Source organism: Lissotriton helveticus, chromosome 1_1, assembly GCF_964261635.1.
Source record: "Lissotriton helveticus chromosome 1_1, aLisHel1.1, whole genome shotgun sequence".
NCBI classification, from domain to species: Eukaryota; Metazoa; Chordata; class Amphibia; order Caudata; family Salamandridae; genus Lissotriton; species Lissotriton helveticus.
The window spans coordinates 467,237,536-467,263,985 of NC_136057.1; the positions used below are offsets into that span (position 1 = coordinate 467,237,536).

Below are 26,450 nucleotides of genomic sequence, written 5' to 3' on the forward strand. Positions count from 1 at the left end.
CAGACATATATGCTTTTACGGAGGATGCTGCAACTAGGATCTATGCTTTAATTCAAGAGGAGACATCTCAAGCATCTATGTGCAGAACAAAAGAGCAAAATATTAGACAGTTATTATACTTATCTAAAAGAGAGATTAACCAGCGCTTACATGCGAGCACCTTAATCAAATATCATCGGGCCTTAAGAATTCCCCGTGGGCTGCGTATAGCACTCAAACTATCTTTATGTAAAAATGCAAAAAAGTTTCTAAGAGCGGTGGTACGCCATCCTTAACAAGTGCTCACTGGACCTCATCTTGCTAATCGTGGAAGAATTATCAAACATTCTAGAGGATCTGTCTAAGGAGATTGTGGACATCACTAATGAGCCAACGAATATGAAGTCAGCTGATGAGTGGTCGAAAGTTTTGGAAGACATCAATAGTCAAATTGCCAAACATTCCCAGGAAGTAAATGAACGGAAAATAAGAAAGTATAAAAGAGACACCCTCGACTACAAGTTGGGGGAGGTCTATACATGGGCAGAAGTTTATGCCCAGAAACAGAGAAATCGTCCCTACACCCAGACCACAGACACATCATCATAAGGCAGCGAAAAAATGAATCGACAACAGCGTAAAACTCAACAAGAATCAAGAGTAGGAGTTAGTCGCACAATTGCACACCCCACTGAGAGAGCATTACCAATAACTTCAGGACAGACTTTTTTAGAGGTAGGCCAAGGCGGAACAGAAGACCCAGGAGGGGTAACAGAAAAAGAAAAAGAGAAGGAACATCCCAACACCAGGAGTACAAATGCACTGAAACAAGTCAAGAAGAAAACAGTGAAGGAAACCTAGTTATCAACATATCTGGTTATGAACTATCTCCTCAAAGGGGGCGTGGTTTGGGCGCCGATCGGGATGGCGGCGTGAGCCTGCAGCTCCGTGCCCGATCCCGCATCTTCTCCTGAGAATCACCATACACGCGCTGATTATAGCGCGGGCATCCTGTGCGGAGCACCGGGGTAGCGGAGGAGCATTGCTACGGACCAGCGGGAGGCCGAGAATTGCGCCGAGACCCGATCTCGGTGCTCGGAGGAGCCGCGTAGAGCAAAGTAAGATGGCGGCGACCCCGAACTACGGAGGCTGAACTCTGAGATACGACGGGCCGCGGCTGGAGCATAGTGCGGACCGAAGCCTGGGGGAGCGGGCGGAGGGCGGCTGCTGCAGCGAGTGGCTTCTCGGCTGGAGTGGCGGTGAAGAGCCCTTGCTGCTGCATTGACGTTTTGCGGTTTGGGCGTCGCTCCCCCGTCACCGGCGATGGCGGCCGTGTGAGGAAGACATCGCTCCCCGCCTGTGACCTGCGGCCGCTAAGAGCCTGGCGGCGACGCACAGTGGGGATCCGGAGAGAGGGAGCATACCGGAGACGGGTCGTGACTGCGGACTGGTGGATCCTGCACCCGATCCCGTGCTTGATTGGCCGCTCCGAACGGGTGCCCCGGCTAGACGCCGCTCCCTGAACGAGGCGACGGCCCACGGAGGCGATCGCTGGGCTGCATGAGGAGTGGACCCGGACGGGCTCCATAGATTGGCCGGGGCAGTTGGAGGTTCTCCACTGGCAGCGGCGCGCTGACACCGCATGGTCACGTGGGTGGTAGCTGGGAGAGGCGAAGTTGACGCTGGGACACGGAGCGCCGGCCACTAAGGAGCAACAACCCCCGGCAGACTGCGCGCCCGGCCCCGCATAACTTTTCCCTGCATGTCCTGGAGCACGCAATTGGCATCTCCGTATCTTTGGATTGGGCCTTCCTCAATTGGGGAGAGGGGTTGGCCTAACGGCTAAGGCGCTCGACCTCGGACCTGGGGAACTTGGTTCGAGTCTCGGTAACGACGGCAAAAAAAAAAACCCTGTGATTCTGGGCAAATCACTTAATCTCCCCGTGCCTAAAATGAAAGTGTGTCCTCATGTAACGTAACTGGTGCTATGTAAAGCGCTCTGATAACTTATTCGGTTCGGTTCTAGTTCGCGCTATATAAAACTCTGCAAAAAAAAAAAAAAACCTCTGCCTGAGGACATGGTACACCCACACTGGGGGCAACGAGAGACTGTGTAGGGAGAAGCCCCAGGTGCTTGCTGGAGTCGTGTTGGGTGTGAACGCTGCCTGCCCGGAGCAGGATGTGGTGGTGAGTGTGCGGCCATTTTGGGCACGGGAGTGCACCCACGAGCTGCGGACGACTTGGCACCTGAGATTGGAAGTCATTTCTTGGGGAGACCGTTGAGCCTATTGGGCTACGAGAAAGATCGGGGGGCCACCCTTGCTCAGCGGAAGGGGGTGAGGGCCGGACCGTCCCCTAGAGGCGAACCGGTAATGGCGCTCACGGGGCACAAGATGGCCGCTGAAGGTGGTGGCATGACACTGAGCCAGGCGAATGTACCGGACGTGGATAGCGGGACCCATACTGACCCGGAAGGCTCGGCACAGGAGCGGAGGCTGAATATGCGGCTGGATGGGATACTAGAGGCAATATACGCGACCAAGGAGTCCCTGCATCAGGATATAGCACAGGTCGCCACAGGACTGGGTCTCTTGAGAGCGGACCATGCTAAACTTACTGACAGAGTGAAAGACAATGAGTTACTACTCCAGGAGCTCAAACCAGCGGTGGTGACCACAGAACACAAACTGTCTGATATCCTCGGTCGCTTGGCGATGCTGGAGAAACGTGCAGAAGACTCCGAAAGCCGCAATAGGAGGAATAACGTGAGGGTGGTGGGCCTTCCGGAAAAAGTTGAGGGGGATGACGCAGTGGCCTACATGGAGAACTGGTTTAAAACGGCCGTGGCCCCGGAGGGTCTGTCCCCCTTCTTCTCCCTGGAGCGGGCGCACAGGGTCCCGGCCCGCAGCCGATGCAGGGCCACCCCCCCAGGCCAATGGTGTTCAGGTTACTGCATTTCAAGGACCGGGACCTACTGATACAGAGGGCACGCTCGGTGGGCCCCTTTCAGGTGGACAACAGCTCAGTCACGGTTTTTCCTGATTACACACAAGAGATCCAGAAGCGCAGGGCCTCCTACCTGTCCGTGAAAAAAAGAACTGAGGGATGAGGGCATACAATATTCCTTGCTTTTTCCGGCCAGACTACGAGTGATTATGGACGGAAAGACCCAATTTTTTCAGACCCCTGACGAAGCATGGTCATGGCTTGAGTTGTATCGTGCCGGTACAGATCGCAGAGGTAAAGGTGAACGGGAGAGACAGAAACCGGTCCAGATGCGAAAGTCGAAACGCATCCGCAACCGGAATAAACTCAAGAGGGCGCTGCAGGACGACCAGATGGCGGCGGACAGGAAAGGGGCGTTGGCCGCGACGGCATCCATTACGGGCTCACAACCTGACAGACTATCGGTGGGCTCAGACTCTGGTGAGGACGGAGGAAAGTCTGGAGGAGAAGTTTCGGAAGTGGATAGTTCTGGCGGACCGGCGGTCACCCCACAGACGGCAGATGGACTATTCAACGAATGACACTCTGAGCGGGGACTATAACAGCTACTCCTGTTGGAGCAGGATGCCCTGGTGCTCTGCACACTAGCAGGTATTGCGTTGCAGTGTCGTATGGGATCAAGGGCTCGGGCGGGGACCTTGCCTGCCCCCGGTTGGCTCTGATTCACCCTCCCGTTGCCCTTAAGGCCTTCTGTAGTGACGACTACAGAGTAGTGAACTGTGTGTTGTGTTACGAGTTTGGATGGGGGCTGATGACATGTTGTTGGGTCCTGTTCTGGGGAGTGGGGTTTGGGGAGTTTTTTTATTTTTTGGGGTGTTTTGAGTGGGGGGTTTTACTGCGATGATGTGGGTGGCCGATTGACACTGTGGAGGTGGTTGGGTGATGGCTGCAATGGGGACGTTACCTGATTTGAAGTGCCTCACATGGAATGTCCGTGGACTCCGAACAATGTCAAGGAGATACAAGGTGCACGCCCATCTGGTGAGGCGAGGCATCCAAATTGCACTGTTACAAGAAACCCATTTAACTAAGCAGGAATGCACTGCGCTGCAGAAGAGGTGGCATGGTCAGGTGTTTGGTACCACGTACTCTGCGTTTGCCAGGGAGGTGCGGATATGGGTGAGAGCGGGGATCCCATTCCCGGCCATGAACCAGCTGTTGGACCCGGAGGATCGGTTTGTGGCCGTGGAAGGGAGGCTATATGGCCGTGACGTGGTCTTGTGTAGTGTATATGCCCCAAACACTGACCAGGCTCGATTTTTTGATGGGTTGACGGGCTCGCTAGCACACTTTCTGGCAGGCCCCATAATACTGGGAGGCGACTTTAACTCGATCACTGATGTCTTATTGGATAGGTCGCATCCACCATTGGTCGACTCTCCAGTGCGTAGGTTAGCCTCACACAGACAAGACTGGCAAGAAAGGTGGGGCCTTATTGATGTATGGAGGGAGCAACATCCGGACTTTAGGGACTATTCTTTCTTTTAGGCACTGCATGCATTACATGTTAGGATAGATTCCGTCCTCTGTAGTGGCCCCTTGGCTGCCATGATAACCCACACGGAGTACCTAACCAGAACCATTTCAGACCATAATCCCTTACTGTTGACGGTTAAGTGGCAGAAGGTGAGGTCAGCGGTCCCGACGTGGAGGCTACGGCCTGACACGTTAGAGGACCCGGTGTTCAGTGATAAGGTCCTCCAGGGTATCGAGAGCTACTTTGCTGAGAATGAAGGGACGGCGGCCACAAGGTCGATAGAATGGGATGCGATGAAGGTGGTGGTGAGAGGTGTCTGTATGGGCAGATTTTCGAATGAAAGGACGACGGTTCTGGCTGACCTGGAGAAGGCGGAATGTGTTTTGAGAGATCTGGAGCAGCGTAGCCCTGAGCGGCCTGGCTTGCAGGAGAGACTGATTGAGGCGAGGGAAATGGTTGCAACAGAGACAGAGCGTCTGCGGTGCTACGATTACAAGCTTTATATCACCAAGGTGCATGCGGAAAGGGATAAGGTGGGCACACTGCTTGCTAAACTTGCTACTCAAGAGCCTAGAGGTAGCCCGGTTATGAGCATTAAGGCGGAGACGGGGGTAGTGGTCTATTCTCAGACTGCAGTTTTACGGCCCTTCCAGTCGTATTATACGAGTCTGTATGCGAGTCGGCTGGGGGTGACAGGCCCTGCGATAGGCGACTGCCTGGAGACTGTTCATCTCCCACGGCTGGAAGATGAAACCGCAAAGGCCTTGGGTGGCCCAATAACAATGTCGGAGATTCGGGTGGCCATCAAGCAGATGGCCAAAAATAAGACACCGGGGGTAGATGGCTTACCGATTGAATTTTATGTGAAATTTATCGATACTCTGGCGCCCAGGCTACTGGCGGTGTACTCTGATGCCTTGTCGCTCGGGCGTCTGCCCCAGTCGATGAGGGAAGCCCTGGTGATACCGCTGCTGAAACCTGGTAGGGAGGCCTCGGATGTGACGTCGTATAGACCCCTGTCTATGCTGACGGTGGATTATAAGATTCTGAGTCGTATTTTGGCCACAAGATTGCTGCAGCACATGACCATGTTAATACACGGGGACCAGGCCGGGTTTATACCTACCAGGAACACCTCCATAAACATTCGTCGCCTGGTCCGCCTATTAGACGGTGCATGGACTTCGGCTCAAAGGCCAGCAGTCCTATCGGTAGACATCGAGAAAGCTTTCGATAGCCTTGAATGGCTATACCTCGACAGGGTGCTAGAGAAGTTCGGCCTAGGCGACGGCTTTGGGCGATGGACGAGGGTTCTCTACTTCTCTGCTACTGCCAGGGTGCGATTGGGGTCTGTCATATCCTCCGATTACCCGGTGCATAGAGGGACGAGGCAGGGTTGCTCGCTCTCTCCCCTGTTTGCTTTAGCAATGGAGCCACTGGCGGTGCAGGCAAGAGCAGGGACATGGTACAGTGGGATTGAGCACGGTAGAGACACCCATCATATCTCACTGTACGCAGATGATCTGTTATTGTACCTGGCAGACACGGAAGGGGCTCTGGAGGGGGCTGTGGAGTTGTTATCAAGCTTTGGTAGGCTGTCAGGTCTTAATGTAAACTGGAATAAGACTTGTGTTTATCCATTGCGGGCGGACACGCCATATCCCCCTCTTACGGTGGATGTGGTCTGGGAGGGTACGTGCTTTACCTACCTGGGAGTTCGCATTTACCATGATGCCACGAACCTGCTGGAAGGCAATATAGGGCGCTGTATAAGGGCTCTCAGGGGATGTATGTCTTTCTGGGCCTCCCTCCCTCTATCGGTGCTAGGCCGGGTAGCACTGCTGAAGATGGTGGCACTGCCAAGGTTGCTCTATTACTTCCGCACCCTCCCGATATGGATTCCCCAGCGGATCTTCAAAGAATTGAGGACGATGATTATCGATTTCCTCTGGGGGCTTGGAAGGCATAGGGTTGCATTGGATATTCTGACGCGACCCAAACTTGAAGGAGGGATGGCGGTCCCCGATTTTGAACTATATTACCTAGCGGCTCAGTTACAAGTATTAACGCAAAGCATTTCTAAAGAGTTTAGAGGCCCAGACCATACACGGGGGACCGGTATCCAGCGGCACATCTTATCGTACATTGTTATGCAACAGAAACTGGAATTGAGAGGTCTGACTACGGAGGAGAGAACCCTTCGATTATGCTGGCACAGGAGCTTGAAAAGGGCGAAGGCAGCACGACCATACGCACCGGAGATCCCTTTGGGGATGTCGATGGCGCTGCCGCACGGGGGTGACTGGTCCCCATTGCTGGAATGGGAAGAGCTGGGCTTACAGATGGTGGGGGATTTATATCTTGATGGGAAGCTGGCCCCCTTTAGGATATTGCAAGACCAATTTGATCTCCCGGATGGGAGCTACCTCTTGCATGCAGCAGTGGTTGCGGCGATGCAAAAGCACTGGAAAGGAGGGTTTGCGGAACCGGACACAACCATGGTCTGCCAGTATGTGGTGATGGCGGCGGGGACAATCAAGGCGGTGACCTGCCTCCACTCCCGGATGCTCCGTGAGGGCCTAGAGCCGGTAACTACGCTGAAGGCAAACTGGGAGGAAAGCATAGGCAAATCCATACCAGACACGGTCTGGGGCCAGATTTTGGAACGGACGTGGACGGGTTGCAGAAATGCCCGCTTCCAGCAGGTGCATTTCTTCGAACTGCATAGGGCTTATTTGACCCCGGGGAAGATTAAACGGTACTTCCGAGCGCAAGATGCGGTGTGCCCGAGGTGCTTAGCGCCTGAGGTTGAATTCGACCATTTATTGTGGGGTTGCCCGAAGTTGGGGACATACTGGCCCGCTGTGGAAGAGCTTCTGAATGCGGTTACTGACCGGGAGGTGGAGTTCGACATGGCGGCCAGCCTGCTGCTTTGGTTCCCTCACACGGCCAGAACGAAAGTCACGAGCAAATTTATTGACCTGGGACTCATTTTGGCCCAGAGGGAGATAACCTGGCACTGGAAATCCAAGGAGGGCCCACGGTTCGGAGATGGATGAATGAGCTGTTGAAATGGTCCAGGTGTGAAAGTGTGATTAGAATGTGACAGGCTGCCAGGACGGGTAACGATAAGAGCTCAGAGATGGCGAGGGCCTGGGAGACGATACTACAGGCTTTGAAAGACTACATGACGGAGGATGAAGAGTAGGGGTGATAAGAGAGTGGGGTTCCACGAGGCCTAGAGGCACGAATGCACACACCCGATTAGTAACGAACTCTTGCGCAGAGACACACAATTACCACCCACATCAGCAGCAGTTGGGGGGTGGGAGGGGTGGAGGGGACGTATTAGTGAACCGCTGCAGAGATGGGGGGGGCGCCAGCAGTAAGGTCCTGTGCAATAAAAATATATAAAAAAAAAAAAAATGAACTATCTCCTCAAGAGTTAGCAAACTTACAGAAAGGAACATCGTACGTACCCACCACAGATAGCAACCCATTGGAACTGGATATTGATTTCTTCAAACTCATGCGGAAATTACGGTTAAGAAAACTTTTTTGAAAATGTCATACAACCTTTGAAAACCAATGAAGAAAAAGAAGATGAGTTAATGGGTGAGAAATCGTAGCACTTATATGGCACCAACAAGCCACAAACATTAGACCTCTTTGAGAACTTGGTCAAGAGTGAGTTGAACTCAAAGTTCAGAAAAAGCAATAAAAAAACATCACACGAAAAGATTGGGACACTCAAAAAACTTGCAAATAATGCACAAATAACATTCCAAAAAGCAGACAAAGGAGGAGCGCTGGTTGTACTAAACACAACCCATTATGAAAACAAAGTAAAGGAACACATTATGGATCATAATGTATACCTGAAATTAGACAATAACCCCACCAGAGAATTTGCTGTGATCCTAAAGGAAATATTGGATAAGGCAGTTGAGATGAAAACTATTAAGGATAAAACCAGATCATTTTTACTGACAACACATCCCAGAAGTCCATCATTGTACATGGTACCGAAAGTCCACAAGAACATCATGGACCCACCTTTCAGGCCAATAGTTTCAACCTGTGGAAGTATTCATGAACACACTGGTCAATTCATTGACAAATACTTACAGCTGAGTGTTAGAAAAATGAAGTCTTACACAAAGGACACCACGGATTTCATCATGAAACTACAGAATATAACATGGACAGAAGGAGAAGAGATTACATTGTGTACAGCTGATGTAAAGTCCTTATATACATCAATTCCCCACCAAATGGGATTGGAGGCGATAGAAAACACACTATTAAACAGTGATATTGAACACACAATGCAAATTTTCATCATGGAACTGGTCCATTTTTCGCTTTACCACAGTTATTTCAAATGGAAGGAGGAGTGGTTCCTCCAGTTAAGCGGCACATCCATGAGAAATTGTATGGCAGCGTCTTACGCGAATCTTGTAATGGAGAGATTTGAGGAGGAGCACATTTTATCAAACCAGGAGTGGAAATCTCACATAATATTGTACCAGCGGTACATAGACAACATTTTTGTATTGTGGAAAGGAAACAAAGAGAGTGCAAGGTTGGCCATTCAGACTTGGAGTACATTTAATGAACATATCCAATTCACTAATGAAATTTCCGAAACACAAATCACATTCCTAGATGTTTCAATATCGAAAACGGAGAGAGGTTTGGAAACTGATATCTTCAGAAAGTCAACAGATAGAAACAATATTTTACATTTTACGAGCCATCAACAATCATTAAAAACCCAGTTGCCTAAATCGCAAATGTTAAGGATACGTAGAATAGTTTCAGATGACCAAAAAGCTGACCAAAGAACTGAAGAGATGGCACAGAGGTTTAAAGAGAGAGGATACCCACTACTCACGGTATCAAAGGCAGTAGCAGGAAGCAAGCTCATCACACGTCAAGCAGCCTTAACCACTAGTACTAAGAAAGTGAACACCAGAATGGTGGTGCTAACAAAATTTACAACATCAAGCAATACCTTCAAAAAGATAATAAATAAACATTGGCCACTGTTAAGTATGGAACATGATTTCAAGAATTTGTTCGTGGAACCTCCACTGTTCGCATATACCAGAAACAGGAACATAGGAGAGATTTTGAAAAAAAAAAGGTCTCTCACAATCAAACATACACAGGAACGATGCCCTATTTGAATTTCAAAACTGCCATAATATTATCCCTGTAACTACCCACTACCACCCCATGAAGGGACATGAAATTAAACTACATGTATCAGCCACCTGTGAAACCTCTAATGTGATTTATATGCTCAAGTGCCCCTGTGGCAAAATATACGTGGGCAAAACAGAGCGCAAAATCCGTTTAAGAATGAATGAACACAAATCCAACATAAGAACCAAAAATCCAAAATCGACTCTGGCCACACATTTTGAAGAACTGAAACATAACATTGCGCAATTGAGATTTTTAATCCTGGAAGTTATTGATAAACATGAAGGAATAGACAACAAACAACTACCGTGCAGGGAAAACTTTTGGATTTATCATCTACAAGCCATGAAGCCATATGGCCTCAATGAACGGACTGAATTTGCCTGCTATTTATGAAACGCATCACAGGCCAATTTTGCTATAATGAGTCTGCAATCGATGCAACCATTGTTAGGTATCGTCAAAAATATAAATAATGCAACACCTAAACTTTGCATCATTTTATGTGTACAAACATTTGATCTAATCGTGTATTTCATTTAATGTGCTAATGTTTATTTCACAAACACTGCTCTTTATTGTCACATTAATCCACATTCAATATGGCCACGAACGCCACACACAGATATATACCCCATAGTCAGTCTTCCATGTTTGTGGTAGGCGCACATTCTACGTAAGACGCAGTACGCGCTGCATTGACACACGGTAACAATCCGGAAGCGAAGAGGAAACCGTTTTACACATCGGAAGAAGACCTTGCTACCCATTTCGGTAAGAATAGAGACATACTGAGGACGACCTATTTTGGAAAGTACTCAGCTCGTAACCCGAGCGCAGTACATGTTTCAGTTTAAACGGGTGGAGGGGTTTCATGGTAACCGACCAAGGTAACCATTAATAATATTCATTGGCTATACTTATTCACAACGGCATATCTCGGTTGGACACCACGGATTGACTTGACTTTATTTTCTTTCATATAGATCTGTCTTGATCTATAGTTCTCACCCTGATTTCCATACGTGAGTACTTTACATTATTCACACATCATGGCACGAAATCGCTCATGTTACAGAGCACATAAAATCACTAGATGCATGTATACACCACCTAACAATACTTATTGAAAGAATAAGCTGGTCGTAGTTCTATGTTTAAATAATGTCACATTATTCTTGTTAGATCATATTCCCTGACGAAGAGCGCAAAACGCTCGAAATGCATTGGAATAATATGCTGTGATTTGAAAATTCATTGTACATATGAAATGGAGAAATATATGATAATTTGAAGAAGAACACAAATGAATGAAACAATGACAAAAAAGTAAAATTATGATAATGAATGAATAAAATTCATGTTAAAGCAAATATTTGAAGCTTTATTTGATCACCACAGGAGCGCCCCAAATAAGGGACCTGCAACCAAGTGATTGGAAGCACTCAACAGTACTGATTCAGTGGACGTTCACAGGACGGAAACGTCACCCCGGGAGCAACCTAAAAACGTTAAAACTTATTTTTGAAATTCAAAATTAACACAAACACCTGATTAAAAATTGGTGGTGCGCGGGCTAATAATCTATCTCATTTTAAATAGGGCCTTTGAGTGTGACTCAAACCTTAACCCAAAAAGTAATCAGAAGAGAGACGAATCACAAACTACCACCAGAAGAGTCGAGGTGAATAATGTACAAGTATATAACTTACCACAACGACTCGCTTCAGCTGCACTTAATCTATCCTCTTGGTGGGGATGACGGTGGGGGTGGGGGGTAGAACACAGCCACCCATTACAAAGTTTCCTCAAAAGTCTGCTGTCGCAGAACTCCCACTGTGGAGGCTGCCTCCCATTTGATCTTCAAGTTTCACCCAGGGGTTCCTGCTCTCAGCCATGCTGCTCTGCCTACAGCAGATCCCCGTAGGTCACTTGATGCCTCCCAGAACCCACCTCATTGCAACGACTGGCATCAGACACACTCCAGCTCTCCTTGTTGTGGGGGAAAGGGACACCCACTGATCACAAGTCTTCTGCCATGTCTAGCTCTCATTGTGCAGCCCCCTCTACTCCGGTCTTCAGCTCTAGAGCCCCATCATAGCTAGTCCCTTCATTAGTTTTAGCTTGCATCTGCTCCACCTTAGCCTTTAATGTCTTTGACCCTTGTAACCATATGTGTGCTATGTTCCATCCGTCTGCGCGGTGTTTGACAGAGTTCCACAGAAATGCATTTAAGAGGCCACCTCGCCAGGTCACACCCCCATGATAGTTCATTTTTATATAAAGTGTAAAAAACATACTTCATGTTGTTTATAAATTTGATATTTTATGCTATCTGAATAAATAAGATTAATATTTTAGATGTGGTGTTTTATATGCAGTTTACATGAACCAAGTGGTCCTCGTAAACGTATTATGATGGTAATGAAAAGGTTTTTAAACACTCACAAATAAAATCTTACACAAACAAACAGTGGCAAAGCCAAAAGGTCCACCTATACCAGATCTATTTGGCTTAGTCAGTGTTTTTTATTAGCCATTTTGTACAGTAGCGCAGCGGGTTCATTGCACAGTTAAAAGTATAAAAGTAGCACCAGCCACTTCATTTTTTTAAAATTCTTTTAAACTTTCACCCATGCTGCACAGCAGCTAGGCAGCTGTACAACATGGCAAGGAAAACATTAAAAACCCAAATAGTAGAGCTGTGCAGCATTTTTTAAAGTAAAAAAAAAAAAATCACTACATTTGCGTCAAAACACTTTTTTTGTACTTTTAGCTATGCTGTACAACATAGCTTAAAAAACATAGACAATGCGTATAGATCTTGCACAGATGAGACCTTCGGGCTTTGGCCATTACTTTTTGTTAACATTGTTTATATAGCGTGAACTAGGCTCAAGGGCATTGCAGTGCTTTACATGAGTTCAAGGTCACATTCATATTTTTATTTTTTTAGGAACGTGAGATTAAGTGATAAGCCCAGAATCACAGGATGTTGAGCTGATGCGTCAAGAGTGGAACCTGGTCGCCCGGTTCCAAAGTCAACAGCTCCGGCCATTCCACCACATCCTCTCCCCTGGCTACAGAATTATAATTTTGCAGAGAGAGTGCTGTTCATTAATAGCCCTTGCGGTCAAGGGCGCAATCTGGTGCTAATTGGAGGCCTTGATGAGAAGCGAGGAGGAGATGCCTTTGTACAACACCCCACCCTCTTCCTCTACGCTGATTTCTTAGAAACTGTTGCGCAACCTGCGTCAGTGAGCAGATGTGATCGAGCCAAATGAGGGCGCAACTGCTTATCCCGCCGTTCTCCATACAGAGGCTTTAAATGTGGGCATGACATGCAGGACTGCACCTTTAGTAACCTCCTTTCCGGTGAATCGGTTTGTGTTCTTGCCAGATTTTAGCCACCCACTGACACTTGAAAAAGTGGTGAGTGGGGTGGTGCGGAGATTATTTCACTAAAAGTTTTTTTTTTTACACGTAACAATTGCTTCGAGACTAAAGATGTTTGGGAGAAAAGCCATCAAAATATTTCTGATATCTTAACAAAAAGAAAGGGAGAAATCAACCGGATGAGCTCTATTCCCAGTCATACAAGTTTACTTGAAAGTAGGCCTGGGCGGTAAATTCCGTTACGCTCGCGGAATTTGGGTAATTCCGCATTCCGTGGAGAAAGCAGAATTGCCAAAAATTCCGCAATCTGCAGCTTCTCAGAATTTTTTGCTAGTTCGCGCTTTCAAAATGTGTGTTCGCGAGCTATTTCCCCCCGAGCGCGCAAACAGCTTTCACAAACAGGGAAAAAAGCATCGCGAACGCGGAGGTCTGTGTGCACGTGGAGATTATTTTACCATTTCGCGGAGCTTTGGGTAGCGCGATTACGCAAATTCCGCCCATGCCAACTTGAAAGGAGTTTTCAGAGAACTTCTGTGGAGTATCATACAAGGGTGGGAGAGAGTGCTTTCTAAATTAAAGGAACGTGTAAATGGGGTTGAACCAGAAAGGAGCAACTCCTAGGAAGAGAGTACGGCTCCCACACACCTGAAACACTGTCTGAAAAGCATGATCAACAAGCATTGGCATAGCCAATAGGTTTCCCCTTTAGGATCTTATAAAAGGTTTTGCCAGAGCTATTGACTTTGCCAATGCCCTTAAGCTATGTTGCAGAGCAGTGTGGCTGCTGTGCTGTACAGCATGTTGAAAAGTTATATTAAAGTGTTATATGCATTTTTGTTATCTTATATATAACCAAGTAGACATTACGTCGAACTGAACGTCCCTAAAAAAAAAGGAATTAACATATAGAATGTCTTCTAGTTTGTCTGTCCTGGTGCTAAGGTGATGCTGTGTTAATACTCAGGTGATACTTAGTTATACTGACATGGTGCTAAGGTGGTGGTGTGCTTGTGCTAAGGTAGTGCTGAGTGATGCTTTGGTGGTGCTGTGCTGGTGCTGAGGTGATGCTGCACTGGTGCTGAAGTGATGCTGCACTGGTGCTGCGCAGATGCTGAGGTGGGGCAGCGCTGATGCGGAGTTGGTGCTTCGCTGGTGGTGGTGCACTGACGTGAAGGTGGTGCTGTGGTGGTGTTGAGAGATGCCGATGAGATTCTGAGCTGGTGATGAGGTACTGCTGAGTGATGCTGTGCTGACACTAAGTGATGCAGAGGTGGTGGTGGGGCACCGATGCTGAGGTAGTGCTGTACTAGTAGTGAGGTGATGCTCAGTTGGTGCGGAGGTGGTGCTGCACCGATGCTAAGGTCATGCTTAGTTAAACTGATGTATTGCTAAGGTGGTGGTATGCTTGTGCGGAGGTGATGGTGTGATACTGAGGCGTTGTTCAGTAATGCTGAGGTGGTGCTAAGTGATGCTTTGGTTATGCTCCTGTGATGCTCTGATGGTGCTGAGTGATGCTGTGGTGGTGCTGAGGTAGTGCTGAGGTAGTACTGTGTTGGTAGCCACGTGTTGCTGATGTGGTGCTGTGCTGATGCTGATGTGGTGCTGCGCTGGGGCTAAGTGATGCTGGGGTAGTGCTGTGGCTGATGTGGTGCTGCTGTAGTGGTGATGAGTGACACTGACTGGTGCTGCACTGATGTGGTGCTGTGCTGATGCTGTGGTACTAAAGTGGTGCTGACAATTAATCAACCTCATATTGATGACAGGCTAAATTTGGCATGAGCGGAACCAGTGATCAGAAGGTTACACACAGATCTCTGCTAGCTGGAGCTTAACACATTGCTAAAAGAAATACGTATAGTTTGCTTAGGTTTAGCTCGTCCTATTCAAATAGACATTACAACTTTGTTATGAGCTGCTCTGCACCTTTACGGGCATTTAACTAACTTTTTCCAGCATACATACCTGCCACCCCTTAAACTACACACTGATCACCCCCGAGAAGCCTCCGATACTCACTGTGGGTTCAGAAGTACATGATGACTTGCAGTCCTTATTCAAAAAGTTAGTGGCAATGTTTTTTACTATAATTGTTTATTTACAGTGGAGTGATTATATTTGCCATTGCCGATCCACACACGCAGGAATGTGACTGCCAGCAGCGCATCGTGTCTTTGAGCTACAGGTAATAGATATAACCCGGGTGGTGCCTGTTTCACAAGCGCCGCGCTCATGCTTATAGTTTGTTTTAGGGGAGCTGCGCCGTGCACAACAAAAGACAGGCCAAGCGGCATATTTGAAAACCACGCTCTGCATGACAGGGCTCCATACCCTAAAGCAACAAGGTCTTGATTAATTTACTGAACAGTTGATCATCAGGCCTTCTCAGATTCTCTGAAAGCATGTTCGAGGCCCAGCATGCAATCAATGGAAATACCCTCTATCTATAGATCTCACACTTTTTTGGCTGTACAGTAAGTTTTTGTCAGGTGATGTTAATGTCCTGCCTGTAAAACAAGCATTTGCAATGCAATAGGTCTTGCATTTGCTAGAGTTTGAGATATTGGCACTGTAAATGAAAATGCCTATTATTTATGGGTTTTAAAAACCTGTAAGCAGTGCATAAACAAGCAGTTTGTACTTATAGTCCTTGCTTACCAGAAACAAGGCTGGCAGTAACTGCATCTCTTTTACAGCCAGCCGTGCTTCTCCTAAGCAAGAACTACAAGTAGAAAGTACGAATTTGAGCTATCTGCATTGTAAATGACAAGCAGTAAACTCTTGCAAATGCAAAACCTATTGCATTGCAAATGACTTTCTCGAACTTTTAGCCATGCTGAATAGCAGCTGTGTTGCTGTATAACATGGCTAAAGCACATTGACAAAATCAATTGCTCTTGCGATGGTCAGAGCTATCGCCTTTGCCAATGCTTGTTGTTTTTGTTTCGGATTTAAACATAGTATTTACTGTCAAACTGGTGCATTTATTTGCTCACAGTCATAGATGACTTATTGTGGTAAGCAACATTGTAAAAACAGACCACCATGGACATCTGTTTTTCTTCCAGAAGAGTAATTCAAAGTAGGAATCTTTTTGTACAATGCTAAAACCATCCGCCAACGAAAGATCAAAACAATTAATCCCACATACCACCAATATCAACTACCATATTCAATAATACACATAACATTCAAGCTTAGTGCCAATTACTGTATGTTAAAGTGGCCATCCAGTGCAATGACAGAAGCCGCAATATACCAGGCGAGTGGCACGCTATGGTAAGCACAGATTTTTAGCTTATTTGTTTTAAGCGAAATCCATAATTACATCGAACACGTCCCTTGGAGAGACCCCCTCCCCCCCCAAGTTTTTTCATTCCACTTAAAGCCCTGGTTAGAATACTTGTAAATTATGTGATAACACCTATTTTAATTGCAACTATTTATGCTGTCACCTTTATCATGATGTGGGGAAATTCCTAAATGTGCCAAGAAAAACAAGCAAATCACCGGATGCTTACCAGCAGGAAGGTCGGGTTTGAAGATTGAAATTGGTGGGCAGTGGGGGAACACACCCAAGCAACAGGGGGGTGCACCAACGGCGTTTTAGACATGCAACCTATCTTTGGTGAGTCAGCAGGGGATGGGCTTAACAAGTACAATTAATTATGTGTGCAAGTGGTCAGCATTTGAAGTTCTACCTGCCAATTAATGCTATATGCATGATGTGTGTGGGGATATCGATTTAACCCCCTCCGTGCGGGGCAGTTTCCCCCACTGTGCTGGGGGGCGGGGTGGGGCGCATACAGCGCCCCGGTGCTCATGACGAGGTCAGCTCGTCATGAGCTACGGCCCTCCGATGCTCATGACTAGCTGAGCTCGTTATGGCCACAACCGTTCCAATGGAATGCTCAGCACTGCAGGGGAATCAGCCCAGCATGCGAGCGTTCCACGGAACAGGCGCGGTCATGACGAGCTCAGCTAGTCATGAGCACCAGAGCGCCGTAGCTCATGACGAGCTGACCTCGTCATGACGAGCTGACCTCGTCATGAGCACTCAAGGGGTTAAAAGAAGGTTTCCAAGTGGGAGAATGCTAGTTTAATAGCTGCGCTATGAAGAGATCCATTTCTGTTGTGTGTAAAAGTAACACAGCGTACAAACAACTTTTGTTACTCTTGTAGTAATAGGGGCTTGCAGTGCGGTGTGCCGCCATTGTTATAAAAGTGAATAAATAGAAAAATAAGTTGCTTGTCCGTCGTATTCGTTTTACACACAACAGAAATGGCATGCGCAGTTCACCCACTTCCTCCTCATGGACAGGTCTTCAAGCAGTGCTGGCAACAGTAAGGAGGCCGTCTAACATTTCACGAAGTACACCAGATGGTGTCAGGCGACTTCCCATGCCTGTTATCTACGGAGCAGGCCCAATTAAAATAAAACAAGGGCTGCAGCTGGTCAGTTTGTTGGAATGCTAGCAGCTGCAGGGATAGAGTATGGGCAGCGCGAGGGAGGAGAGCAACACGCTAGAGCGGACCAATGTACTTGCCCGCTTTCCCCTTCAAGCCTCCAATGCCTGCTGTGTATGGCGTGGGACCAATTAAAAAAAAAAAAAAAAAAAAAAAAGACGCCCGGCCATGCTTTAAGATGGAGCGCACCGTGCTATATGCATCTGCAAAAGCATTTAAATCATTGACAAAGTGAAAGCACCCGGCTAAGCTGTGGGATAAAGTGTGACAGGGGCGCAGTGTATGCAAAAAAGAAAGAGGGGCCGAAATAAAGTGAAAGCGTCCCCCAGCCGGCCATGCTGTGTGATAAAGCGTGGCGGGGTGCAGTGTATGAAATGAAGTGGGGAGGGAGAGTGTTAAAAAGCTAATGATATGGCACTGCTTGTCACCCCATAGTAAAAGTGAAAGAGCGTACAGCGCGCTGCAAAAAAAAAAAAAAAGCGACCACCATTACTAAAGCTGGTGCTCCACCAATGCTCTTTAGATAAATTGAACAAAGAGTTCTCCCGAAGGGCTAATGGAAGCTGAACAGTGAGGACACTGTAAAGTTTCAGTCCTGATGGGTGGTGACAAATGTGGACGAGTACTAAGGAGGGACTAACCAGCCTGTTAAGGAATCGGAAGCAACCATTTAGAAAGGACAAAAACAGGAGCCAATTGATAAGATGGGCGGAAAGTGGGCAGAACTTCAAGTCCATACCCCAGTACAGCATGCCTCACAGCAGCGCATGCGCTGCCCAGGCTCTACCTAAAAATGTTGTGGCCAGGTAAATCTAGGCATTCCCAATTGCTGCTTTATGTGTGAGCAAAGGTGTTTTAAATTTCACATGAAAGGCCACTGGCAGTCTCTGATGTTTCCTTACGGCTTGTAATACACGAGTACATTTAGGTACATTAAGCATTGCTCTGGCTGTTGCATTTTGAACAACCGGATGCTTTGATATTTTATCTTTGGGGGTTCCAGCTACAGGACATCCCCACAGTCTGTAATTCACCACTGTTAGGTCAATAGCACATCTGAGCCGATTGAAAGCATATGTGGCTTTAAGAAACGACTGCAGATGTGCACGTATTCTTACCACAATTATATTTTTTTCATAGAGTTTTTGTTATATCTGGCTTCATATAGTGCTAAAATCTAAACCTCATCTAAATCAGAGTAAACATTAATCAGTAAATATAAAAAGATACTCGATGCAACTTAATTTATTTGATGACAAAACGAATATAGTAAAATACAGACTTGAACGGAAATAAAAAAAATATATACCAGAAATAGCGAGCCCTATTTAGAACTTACTAGGATAAAATGAATGCCTTATCTCTCTGTACAGATTTAGCTATATGAAGACTACTGCCCGTGCTATAGTAAGCTGCTCTATGGAGAGCTCAATGTTTAAAGGCTTGTTATGAGAAAATCACGTATAAATATTATCGGATGTCCGCTCACAGCATAAAACATCAGTTAGAGGTGTAGTCAGTCACTGAACGGCGGGACACATGGTTTCAAGGCCCCCACCCCACAGCTCCGCCGATGCATTAAGTTGCACAGCCTTAAAGGCAGCTTCTATTTTTAAGCTCATGCCTTTCACATTTTGAATGGTTTGATAGGTGTTTCATAACTGCGAAGGTTTCCGATTGCCACGTGTGACATTTTCCTAATTTCAGTGTAATTGTGTGTGATATTTCAATGACTAGGAGTAAAACTTTTTGTGAGCAAAATCAATTAATGAAGACAGGGAAAACATAAAAAATATTAGCAATGACACCCTTGCGAGAAACGAGTAGTTGTTTTCAAGCAGGGCCCATCACGCAATAAACAGACCACGCAGTGTTAAGCGTAAAATGCCATTTATTAGACCAGGCTGCGTAATCTTACAAACAGTAAACATCAACAATAAATAACTTCAAAACCCTCAGAACACATCTCTTAACACACACTTCACCCACTCTACATCCTCTGAACCACTCCATGCCCCATACCGTCCTCATTCATATCCATCAATCACCTGTCATCCTGCCAGATCCTGTAACCTTCCAGTCATGCCTCTATCTGCGATTCAAACTCCCCCCCCCCCCAGGGATGGGAGTGCCCGCTCTTGACCCCCCTCTCCCTTCAAAGTACCACCTAACGCAGCTCTGGCCTAAACTGGCACGCCACAGAAACCAACCCACAAACACACCCCAACTGTAGGGCGGGTGGGTGGCTTCGCTAAACCCTCCCGATGGTGCCAGGCAACAGGAAGAGGAAGTCCCCTTCCTCCCCTGTGCCTTATACCCCCCCCCACCTAACTCCTCCCCTTCCCCTGCCTGTCCTATCCCCTGCGCAAATGACCCCGGGGGAAGACTAGTATGCGACTTTGCTTCCCCTGGGGCCCGGCATCACGAAAAAAACAGACCACGCAGTGTTAAGCGTAAAAGTCAACTTATTAGACCAGGCTGCGTAATCTTACAAACAGTAAACATCAACAATAAATAACTTCAAAACCCTCAGAACACTTCTCTTAACACACACTTCACCCATTCTACATCCTCTGAACCACTCCAAGCCCCATATCGTCCTCATTCATATCCATTAATCACCTGTCATCCTGCCAGATCCTGTGACCTTCCAGTCATGCCTCTATCTGCCACTCAAACCCCCCCCCCCCCCCCAAGGGATGGGAGTGCCCACTCTTGACCCCCCCTCTCCCTTCAAAGTAGCACCAACCAGGGAACCCCCTGTAGGGCGGTTCCCTGCCCCACCCCCCCCCACGGGTCCTCCGTTCCACACAACCAGCACCCCCAACCGCACTCACTCCCTGCAACACCATATCGCCTCGTTCCACAACTTGCTCACCACATCTCTCATCTCCATTATGTAATGCGCATTCCCCAAATGAGACAGGTGCACTCCGTCGTCCCTGAAAACTAACGGCTCCTCCAGTCGAATGCCTCCGTGCGAGATCACCTTAATGTCTTTGTCACTGCAATAAAGTCTCATTGCCCTGTTGAGTTTCCTCCGGGCGTTCTCAATTGCCCAGTGATTCCGTGCCCCCCTCCATACTTTCCTGAGCACCAACTCTGTCCAGGCAATGCAAGTCCCTGCAAGCCTTGACTTCAATACCTCCAGGTCCCTCTGGATCAGCTGCACAAGCGCCAAACCTGACAGCTGCACCAGATCGTTGTTTCCCAGATGAATAATCAACAGGTCCGGGCATCCTTTTTGCGGGACCATTTTAGCGAGCCAGGGCAGTAGTGCCCCCCATCGCATGCCACCTTTTCCCCACTAGTGTACCTCGTGGAATTCTGCTTTCAGTCCCAGGTTACGGCGGTACACCTGCTGTTCCACGTATCTTGATGCCCAGTGCACGAAGGAGTGCCCCACAATCCAGGTCACCGTCCTAGAGTCTGGTCCACCCACGCAACCTACGAAAGAAAAATATGTTAGCACCAAAACACAAACCCACGTCCCAGCCAACCGACTACCTGCGACCGCCTTACTTCCTCACATATCACTCGCAACAGCGTGACTTCCATCTTCCAATCCTCCTAATCCTGTCCCAGGACCACCCCAAGCAGGCTGCCGATGCGCAGCCCCAATACGAAAGGAGTGGGTCCCGAAACCAGAAGGATCCAAACCCAGCCTCCGCAAAGCCATGCGCAACACCGCCAACAACTGGCCAGCAGTCACTCGTGCCCCCGATGCATGACCGAAGATTTCACCCCGCATCACCCTCGCCGCCCCAGGAAAGCCCGCCACTCGGCCACCGGGCATACCATCCCACTATCTGCCTCATTCAGCCACACCCACTTACCCCTACCCATCTGATCAGTCTTCGAGCACCCCAACCAAATCCTTAGGCGCCCACCATCCACATGAATTTCCTCAAACACCCTGCCAGCTGACGTCCGCGTACCCAACAATTCAGACACTCGAAACGCACTAAAAAACATCCATACCATACACAAACCGAAAATCCTCGTTTCAAAAAGATCATAGCAACATTCCGGCAACACCCCAACCAACAGCTCAAACGTAACTGCCTCACGCAGTCTACCCACCTCCCCTTGCATTCCCTACCCCAGCCTCGGAGCATCCTGCTCACAATCACATCTTTCGTCGGATCAAACCCCAGAAACAAAGTACAATATAAGGAGATCCCTGCCAGCTTCCCAGATATCGTAGCCGCAGTCAACCCCTTATCGATACAGCACAGCACAAAACGCTTAACGCCCTGTTCCAGCTCTGACCGGTCACACAGACTTGACTCCGGATTCCACCCCATGAAAGCACCAAACTCTGACCATGCCAGCCGATACGTCTTCCTTGTGGTCTCAGCAACTGAACGCTCTACCAGGCCAATCATCCTCACTCCCCCAAGGCCCAGATGCCGTCCGGCAGCTCGGTCTTGCACATATCCGCTCCCGGTGCCAGGTGCCGGAACCGCTGCCACTGCGATCGAGACAAAGCATCCGCAATGTCATTATTCGCCCCAGGGACATGCTTAGCCCTAAACACCACATTCAGCCGCAAGCAAGCCAGCATGAATCTCCGCAACAAATGTAGCATTCTGAGGTCCCTGGCTCTCTGGCGGTTCACCAGTTCCACCACCGTCATGTTGTCGACGTGGAAGAGCACTGATCTGTTCTGAAATTCACTCCCCCAAATCTCCAGCGCCACCTGCAACGGAAAGAATTCCAGGAAAGCAATGCTCCTCCCCTGTTTCACCAGTGAACAGGCCAACTCTCTGCGCACCACCTCCCATCCCAGAAGATGCCAAACCCCGCTGACCCAGCTGCATCAGAGAAAATTTGACATTGCCAAACCACCCTATCTTCATCAAAATCCAGGGACACTCCGTTGAAATCAGACAGATAGGTAATCCAGGTCCTCAAATCAGCCCGCACCCCCATCGAAATCCTGACTCTGTGGTGTGGAAGCATCGCCCCCAACATGGCCATGCCGAGCCGCCTACAGAACGTCCGCCCTGCTCTTACCACTCTATGCGCAAATTTCAGGAAACCCAACAGTTTCTGCACCGCTCTCAAAGGGATTCGTTTCTCTCTGATCGCCCACCGTAGACATGACAGAATTTCAGCCACCTTGGCCCCCGGAAGGCGCGCCAGCCACTGTACAGAGTCCAACTCAATTCCCAGAAACGTCAGGCAACAGCTGGGACCAGCAGTTTTCTCTGGCGCCAAAGGAACACCGAAATGGAAAGCCATCTCCTGGAACCGCGATAGGGCCCTGCCGCAATCACCAGAATCCGCCCTCCCCAGGAAGAGGAAATCATCCAAATAGTGAGTGACCTCACGGCACCCACTAAGTCTCACCATTGCCTATTGCAGAAAAGTACTAAATAGTTCAAACAAGGCACAAGAGATGGCGCACCCCATGGGCAAAACCTTGTCCACGTAGATGGCCCCTCCAAACTGCATTCCCAGAAGCGAGAAATCCGCCGGGTGTATAGGCAGCAGACGGAAAGCCGACCTGATGTCACATTTCGCCAATTCAGCCCCCCGTCCCGCACACCCTCACCAAACGGATCGCGTCATCCACGGAAGCATAGAGCACCCTCGAATCCTCCTCTGCTATAAAGTCATTCACTGACTGGCCCTCCGGCCACGAGAGATGGTGGAGCATCCGAAACTCCCCTTCCTCCTTCTTCGGTACCACCCCCAGTGGAGAAATGATCAAATCTTCCAAAGGCCAATCAGTAAACGGGCCGGCTACCCTTCCTTCCTCAACCTCCTTCCACAACTTGTGGGCCACCACTCCTGGCAGTTCCTTCACTGACCGCAAATTGTCCGCCCACCGACGCACTCTGGGGCCTTGATAACCTACCCTAAAGCCCTCTGTGAAACCCCAGAAAAGTCGCGCCGCCGCCTCCTGATCCGGTAACACGAGAGCCACGGGGCCATCGCCTCAACCCTAACCGCTGTACGCGCCCTTCAGTCCAGGGTGGCCCCGCCCTTTGGCGTTCCGCCATTTCTCTGAGGGGGTGACAAGTTTAAGGCACTGAGTGAGGGCGTGTTTCCCGCCGCACTTGGAGCACTCGTGTTTAAATTTACAGGGGTATCTCGAGCAGTACCCCCGGTTGTAGATCCAACAGGCCCCCGTCGAATATCCCCCTGCTTTGGTGGTTTGACCAGAGATGAGGCTATTAGGCACCGCACTTCCCCCTGCCCCGCTGTGGGCGGGACGCGGCAGAAAGGACCGATACGGCACCGGCAAACCGCTGGCCGTGTGTGGATGCAGTAGAGTGCGTGGACGCCATCCACTGCACCCAGAGTTCCTGGTCTACCTCCCCCCAACACTTCTACGGATCCGCACTAACTCTTGCCCTGAATTCCTCGTCATAACTCAACCAGGCAAAACCCCCAAACTGCATCTGGGCCTTGCGAATGATGTCCATGTACTTAAAAAGAGCGATAGCCCGGTCCAAATACCTCTCGCAATAAATACTGGCATAAATCAAGAACGCCGAAGTCTAGTTCTCCATTGTCACTGGCACCCAGGGCCGCCTCGTCAGCTCCCATTCCTCTTCCTTTGATCCCTCCTTGGCCTGAACCTCCCTATGCAGTAACTTAAACACATCCACAAATTCGTGTTTCCAAATCCGTGCTTTGACCCTTTCAGAAAGATGTGACCCCAAGGGCATCGCCAAACCCATATAGGGGAGTTTCTTTGGCAGCTTCACCCCTTTCTCCTCCTTACCATCAACTTTGTCCGTCTGCACCTCGGCCGTAGCCACGACTTACCGTCCACCTTCTTACCCCCCACAGGTGGACCGCCCGTTGGCGTCTCCGGTTCCTGTATCGACCCGTCCCCCACACCCACTGACCTACAAGTCCTCTCCCTTCCCCCTTTTGAGTCATCATCCCAAGCCACCCACCAGGATCCCTCACCTGTGACCGTGGGGAACCGCTCCCGGGGCCGTCCTCTGGGGGTCGAAGTCTTCGCCGCCACCGCCTTGTCCTTGCCCGCCGTCGTCGTTGGGGGCTGCAAAACACCAATGTCGCTGTCATCCACTGCGCCCCGCGGGCCGGCTGCGTCATCCCGCACCTCCCCCTCCTCAAGCTCCTCACTCTCATCGTGAGCCTGTGGCTCCACGTCCACAGGCGCACGACACATCCCTCACCACTCTCTTCACACCTTTCTGCACACCAACCGCCTTACGTGACACATTCGACCCCCGCGCCGCCCGTGCCCGAGCCCTCGGTGGAGGGACAGATGCCGCGAACTTCCCTACTGCTTCAGGCCTGCGTCTCAGGGCCGTCTTGTGCCCCGCTAGGCACCCCCGGGCTCTGCCGACAGCCACCGGCTTGGATCCCCACCCACCCTTCAGGTCGCACTAGCCTGAGAGGGCCCCAGCACCATCGGGCCTCAAAGCCGTCCCGGCCGTCCCTGCACCCTGAATCTTGCCCTTGGACCCTGCCACTACCGCTTGCCTGCGCTCTGCATGCCTCATCGCTTCCTCCAATTCCACCTCCCGTTCTTCCTCAGAGGTCGGGGTGGGTGGGCCCTCAACCTCAGGCCCCCAAACAGCACCCACCCGGGCCATCGTCTGCTCAGCCCACCTAGCCTCCTGAATCTGCGCCAGGAGCCGCTCCTCCCGCGCCCTGTCTTCCCAGGACATGGCCCCCCCAAACCGTGAGGGGTGGGGGCGGGCCGTAACCCCGGAAACCCCTGCCTGGTGGCAAGAAACCTCCCTGCATGTGTCCCAGGGGCCAACCCCACCCCCACCCCCACTCGGTGCCAAGACAAAACTTGCTCCCCCTCGGTCCTCCACGTCCACGGCTGTTCCCCACCCCGCCGGGGCAGGAGTGTTGGCCCTCGAGCTAGTGGACAAATCTATGGGGGCAGCATCCCATTGCCCCCCATCCACAACTGCTGCACCCTCCACAGGAACCTGTCCCTCATCCTGCGTCCCCACCAGGGCCCCTCCCCCATGACCTAGGCCCAACCCCACAGGCCCAGATGCACCCCCATCGCCCTCAGCCGACAAGTCACAGGGCTCACCCTCATCTGCCCCATCAAAACCTCCCTGAACAGTCTCCGGCCGTGTGGGGGGAGCTCACCCCCCTTTGACACAGCCCCAGAAGCCCCCGGCATACACTGGAGCGGGGGGGGGGGGGGGAAGACTCGCGGGGGCAGGCTCTTGCGTTTCCCGCCCGCGCTGAGTCCCTTGGTGCTCCGCCCCCCCCCCCTCGCCCAGCTTCCGGCCCCTGCACTGCTGGGGCGTCGTCCTGGCAGGCCAGGACCGCCGCCGAGGCCGCGCGTGTGGCCCTTGTACAGCCCACCCAGGACTGGCCCAACACACCTGGCTGCAATAGATCCTCTCGCCCCACGCTGGCCAGCAGCAGGGCCGCCCGCACCTCCTCGGCCGACACTCCGGACATCTCGATGCTCCCGCTTCTCGAATAAATGTGATCATAAATGTGCGGAGCACTATGTAGTCCAAAAGTATATTTTTATTAGGCACCATTAGCAACTTTCAAATTATACCTCACTCCAAATTAGGCAGAGAGCACCAATTCCGTGGCCGACCTCCACTTACGGTCAACTTTGGCTTCCGGCACAACTTTGTAACTGGTGTACAGTTTCAGGTGCGAGCCCTAGCTCATGCACTCGCAGACTCGACTAAAAAAAAAAAAAAAAAAAGAAGAAGAGCCTCCGAGTCTTGTGGGTGAATACAGAACGAAAAGGGGCAGGTGGAGATGCAGAGTTTTGGGAAGACACAGCAGGCTCACTGCAGATAGCAAAGCTAGCATGGTAGTTGGGTCACAAAGCAATCCAGAGGCTATTGCTAAATATATGAGGACAAATAAGTTAAGAATAGTATAACATAGTTAAACAGATTAAATGCAATTGTAAGGCTATAGTATCTGTCAG

General features: G+C 49.6%; 1 long non-coding RNA gene across 2 annotated transcripts in view; it reads right to left on the reverse strand.

Moving 5' to 3' along the window:
- Window positions 1-26,450, reverse strand: part of LOC144811720 (uncharacterized) — a 285,596-nt gene that overhangs the window by 191,446 nt on the left and 67,700 nt on the right. Inside the window, exon 3 of one of the 2 annotated variants that reach the window (XR_013606908.1) lies at window positions 26,022-26,198. The exons of the other annotated variant lie outside the window; for it this stretch is intronic. This is a non-coding gene — a long non-coding RNA (uncharacterized LOC144811720). Of the gene's footprint in view, window positions 1-26,021; window positions 26,199-26,450 lie in introns of those variants that run through there. 2 annotated transcript variants of the gene reach the window in all.